We start from the raw sequence: 6,017 nt of genomic DNA on the forward strand, positions 1-6,017 counted from the left end.
CTGGTGTTTGGTGTGTAGTTTCCTGGTTTAAAGATGGCACCTTCTAACTGTGTCCTCATATGGTGAAATGATGAACAAGGTCTCTGGGATTTCTTTTATACAGGCACTAATTCCATTCATGAGGGCTCTGCCTTCGTGACCTAATCACATCCCAAAGGCTCTACCTACTAATTCCATCACATTGGGGGTTGGAGTTTCAAACTATGGATTTTGGAAGAACACAAACATCTGGACCCTAGCACTCTCTTTCCCCCCATCTCTGTCTCTCAGAATTTTCATATCTATTGTTATATGCCTTAACAGCAAATTTCCACATATTTTATATCTTTTTATTCCTTGTTATAACTGTCAGATTTTATCTTACTTTATCACTCACCAACCTAAATTACTTGCCTTATTTATTCATTCACTAATTTTTGAATAATTTCCTCCTGTTTCTGTATGTTTTATTTACTTTCTCGAAATGCTAGAGGAAATAATTAGGGAAAGCCTGTTTACATTTTCCACCTCTCTACCTTATAAGCAATTGACAAACATTGAAAGAATGCAAATGCAGATGAAATCACAACATAGCAACTTGAATACATTTTAAAGTTTATTGGACAATGTGCTAGGATATCATATCCCTTTCCTGATATAAACATGCACAAAAGATGGATAATGGCTGACGTCTTAAAGGATGTGGGCAAACTCTAACAGTAGGCTTACCTTATTATGTGATAGACAGGAAGTGAATTGTATTATTTTTGAAATTATCCATGCCTAGGGTGAGGGAGAAGGAAGGGTAGACACGCCCATGAGGCTTCACTTTTCCCCAGTAACTCCAACACTGATTAGCATGGCCCACTGGCTATTAGGACCTAACTGTTTTCACCAAATATATGCCTCTTCCTCTGGTGGAGAGAAGTGGCCTCTGAGTTTTAGAAAGGAGCCTGGATAGAACTGGAGCCCATTCTACTAAGTGAAGTATCACAAGAATGGAAAAACAAGCACCACATGGACTCACCATCAAACTGTTATTAACTGATCAACACTTAGGTGCACATATAGTAGTAACATTCATCGGGTGTCCAGCAGGTGGGAGGCAGAGGAGAGGATGGGTATATTGATATCTAATGGATGAAGTGTGCACCGTCTGGGAGTTGGACCCACTTAAAGCTCCAACTCAGGTGGGGCAAAGGCAATATATGTAACCTAAACATTTGTACCCCTGTAATATGCTGAATTTAAAAAAAATAAATAAATAAAACAGGAGGCAGAATGATTGACTCAAATACTTCACCCTTCTGGGAAGTGCTATGAGTTCTGGAGTCTGACCACATGTGCAGTGTTGGCTGCTCACAGATTAGAGCTAAGTCCCTCCTGGAAATTCCAGTCAGTAGAAAGGATCTTTCTTTCCCACAGTCACACCCACATTTCCAGGGCAGCCCAAATGCAATGTTGGGTAGATTGGGGGATATAATGTTCCAGTTAATTTGCCTTAGTTCTGGACAAATATGGAGGACTATCCCAGCTCCAAACCTTCCTGTGTCAGGGACTGTGGCAGAAATCTCTCTCATAACTGCATGGCACTTCAACTATGTCTATCCAGTCTGTCTTATTTTCTTACCTTATAGGTATTGTTGCTGAGAGCACTTCACGATAAATGGCCTACATGACAATCTCTGTCACAGAATCTGTTTCCTGAGAAACTCAACCTAAGACAAATGTGTTCTAGAAATAGCCAGAACTTTTAATAACACTTGACCCCAATCCCAGAGATTCTGATTTAATTAGTCTAGGGTAGAACTTAAGCATTTTAAACACTCCCTAGATAATTCTAATGTGCATGTAGGGATGAAAACCACTGTCTTAACCCATTGGCCTTAATAATTAAACATATTGTGTAGACTACCCTCAGGAGAGTAAACTAGTAATATGTCAGGGCAGTACTGCTCCACTCAACCTTTATGAAGCAGCCCACCCTGCAACCACTCTATCGACCACCATTATCTATTTCCTAAGATGAGCAATGAAAATAGTATAAATTTTTGTTCTCAAAAGACTATAAAGTGGGTCAGAATAAGGCACTAATAAAATTAACTTCATGTTCCACATACGAAATTCCTCTTCTGTCATATTGGTTGCCTGATTTTGGTCGGTGTCCGTTTCTAGGGGGCTGGTGCTCCTCTTTGGGGGTGTGTTTTCCGTTTGGTTCTTCATATTTCCTGAGTTCTTTCGCTGATTTCTTCCCATGTCGATCAGTTGTTGTTTCTTTCCTTTAGGTTATTGTTGGGTATTCACACACCTTGTTTAGTTTCTGAGGCGTTAGGTGGTACCTGTGGGTGAAATTGGACCACTCCCTGTATATTGAGTCAGTGGGTGCCGTGGAAAGGCTGTGCAAGATGCCGTCCCTGTCAGTAGGTGGCGTTTGCTTGGAGGAACAGGCTATGGTGTTGATTTTGAGTCCTGTTATCAGCTCTCGTTCTGGGCGGAGCTGGGTTGGGTCAAAGTTCTGTCCTCTGCTTCCAGGGAAAGCTGTCAGGGCGGGGCTGGAATTGTCCCGCTCAGCCAGAAAGTCTGTGTGTGGGGGTGGGGCTGTCTGAGACCCTCAGTCTGCAGCAGGCCTCGCTTCTTTCCACCCTCCCCAACTCCGCAGCTACTCCTGGGCCTCTGCCAGCAGGCCAGACCACAAGCCACCAGGCCTCCCCGGACAGTGATGCCGGCGGGGAGGTTCCCTGCACAGGAACACCACTTGGGTTGGGTGCACGGCCTCTTCCTGGGAGGATGGTTGCCCTCTAGGACGCCAATCTGCCCCTGGAGGCACACAGACCTCAGTAGGCTGTTCACATATAACCCTTCTGTGCCCCGTGCAATGCTAGCCCTCAGTGCAGGGGATCTGGTCCGCAGGTGCGACCTCTGGGTCCCAGAGTTCAAACTGTATTCCCACCAGGGAGAGCATTTCCGGTCCGAATTCACCCACAGGGAGCCCAAGCTGGGTCTATGTCTCTCAGCCTCTGAGTCGGCACCGTTTTCCTGGGAACACGTTGCCAGCAGCACCTGGGAGGGCGGGTGGGGTCCCAAACGGGAAGGTCCGGTTCCCTGGAGGTGTCTCCGGCTGGTGGCTGTATTGTCTCTCTGGGCAGCCGCGGGTAGGGTTGGCGGAGGGGAGGAGGAGGCCATATGGCGCCTGCCACGCGGCTCGGGTCCGTGCACACGGAAGTGCCCAGAGGAAGTTGGGAACCTGGTGCCACGTCTGCTACAGGCTCACCGTTGGCAGGTGTCGGCAGTCTCTGCGCTGGTGTCCACAGGTCTCTCCACCCGCTGGGGAGCCCACCAGCAGTCCCGAATGCAGGGGAGGGGAAACAGCAAATCCACCTACCCTTGCCGCTGGTCTCCGGGCTGCTCCGGTGGTCTCAGCCTCCAGTTCTCCTCCGCAGCCTCCTCCCTTGGAGTCTCCCGGGGTCTCAGGTACCCCTCCTTCCGGCCCTTGTCTGCTGTATGCTCGTCTTCTTGCTTCTTTCCTCTAGTTTCTTCTAGAATCTGTCTTTTCTGCAGAGACTCTCTGTCTGGCGGTGTTATTCGTCCGCCATCTTGCTCCGCCCCCCCTGTAATTTTTTGTTGTTGTTGCATCCTTTCCTGGCTTTGGTATCAAGGTGATATTGGCTTCGTAGAATGAGTTAGGAAGGGTACCATCCTTCTCAATGGTGTGAAATAGTTTCTGTATTATAGCTATGAGTTCATCCTTGAATGTTTGGTAGAACTTTGGTGTGTAGCCATCTGGCCTGGGACTTTTCAGTTTGGGGAGGTTTTGAATTACTGCTTCAATTTCTGAGCTTGTGATTGGTCTGTTCAGGAACTCATTTTCCTCTTGGGTGAACTTAGGGAGGTTGTGTGATTCCAGGATTCTGTCCATTTTGTCTTCATTCTGTAGTTTTTGGCCATATAGATTTCTATAGTAGTCAAACATAATGTTTTATATTTCTGTGGAGTCTGTTGTGATCTCTTTTTTTTTTCATTTTTTATTGAGGTTATTAGAGTCTTTTCCCTTTGAATTCTTGTCAGCCTAGCCAGAGGACTCTCAATTTTGTTGATCTTTTTGAAAAACCAGCTTCTGGTTTTGTTGATCTTCGATATGGTTCTCTTATTCTCCATTTGATTTAGTTGAGTTTTGATTTTAGATATTTCGTTTCTTCTGCCAGGATTGGAATTGGTTTCCTCTTCTTTTTCCAATCCTTGAGTCTATTCATTAGGCTGTTGGTGTCTAATCTTTCTGTTTTTTTGATGTGTGCATTTATTGCTATTAGTTTTCCTCTCAGATATGCTTTTGCTGTATCCCAAAGATTTTGGTAAGATGTGGCTCCGTTGTCGTTTTGTTCAAAGAAATTCCTAACAAATTCATTGCATGATAAAGAGGGATTCTGGGATTATTTTAGAATAAATAAGGCTTAAGAGATAAATCAATCAAATACAAACTAACTGTAAAAAAAACATTTTGAGACAATCATAGGAATCTAAATTTAGGCTGTGTTTTAGGTAATTTAATTATTGATGTTGTTAGATGTGATTGTGACATAATGGGTATGACAAAAATGTCCTTATAAGTTAAAGATTCTCACAGAACTATTTATAAGTTAAATAGAATGATGAGTTTTAAATATTCTAAATTTTAAATATTCCAAAAAAATGTTGGTAATTATTGAAGCTAAGGTAATGGGTATATGGGATTTCATTACAGTAATATTACTTGTTCTACATTTTTCTATGTTTAATAATTTTGAGATTAAAGAGTTAAAAGATGCTGGTACTTAGCTGGCAAAACCAAGTAAGTTACATTCAACTCAATATAGTAAACTAACATAAAGAGACTGATTTTGGACTACATAAGATCATATGCTATATGTACATACAACAAAGTATGCTATTTTTTATTTGAAATTACCCAGTGTTTTGGCTCAATTTTCTAGTCATTAATTACTAAATAGTCAATAATTAAGACTTACATTTCATAAAGTCATTTCCTGCTTCTCCATTAAAAGGAAAGGATCTGTATTTCCTTCTCTGTGTAGATATTCATGTTAATCAAATTATCAATATCTGTTCCAGTCTCAAATACTAAATATCATATAAAGACAAAGAGCTATTGATTATTAAGAAGTCAGAGATAGGTCAATGAAGTGAAAGAGTGTGTTTGTGTAGACAGAGTCAGTCATGCTTTCAATACCAAAACCTAAATATGAAAGAAATGTTAATGACATCTGTTGACAATGACATAGTAGAGAAAGAGAAGTGGTAACATGGCATCCAAGAGAGATGCATTTCAAAAGATGATGAGAAAATATTCCAAATTTCAAAGTATCTCTTCATGGAGTATTATGTCTTTGTAGTAAGATAATAGATATTTTTCATTTTCTTCCATGATTTCTTTTGCATTTTTAGATTTTCTTCAACAAAGACATATCATTTGTGAAATCAAAGTTAATTATAGGAACATAAATGCAACAATATCTGGCAAAATGTATGACACTTCAATGACATTCTATGCATGTGTATTCAGTTGATAAATAAAAAAATACAAATAAAATGTGATCAAGATCAGAAAAAGGAAAAGACACCCAGGTTTGTAAAGGTTCTATGCTTAAAGATGATATAGCTACAGAAAACCTTTATAGAAAGTTTTTTTGTTTTTTTGAGATTATGTTGTGGACTAGGTAATGTGCAAAGAACACAAAGTAAAGGACTTTTGACTATTTGTGTTAATTGTACTATCCCTGGGAGTTAGAGGGATACCTGATGTTGGTACTTAAATATTTGTTGAATGAAGGAATAAATAAATATATTTTCTCATGTCCTCAAAATTATCTTTTGAAATGGGTGATGACAAAGGAATGGTAAAAAGGTGGTAACTGTTGTAAGATCACACAGCCAATACAAACTGGAGGCAGAAGTATGTGAGTCTAAAAGTTTGTGTGCTGTCCACACAAATTCACTGGAGCTATGTGTCTTGGTGTATAATTTGCAGAGGTGTCGCTAGTAAA

Source organism: Microcebus murinus, chromosome X (genome assembly GCF_040939455.1).
Source record: "Microcebus murinus isolate Inina chromosome X, M.murinus_Inina_mat1.0, whole genome shotgun sequence".
Lineage (NCBI taxonomy): Eukaryota > Metazoa > Chordata > Mammalia > Primates > Cheirogaleidae > Microcebus > Microcebus murinus.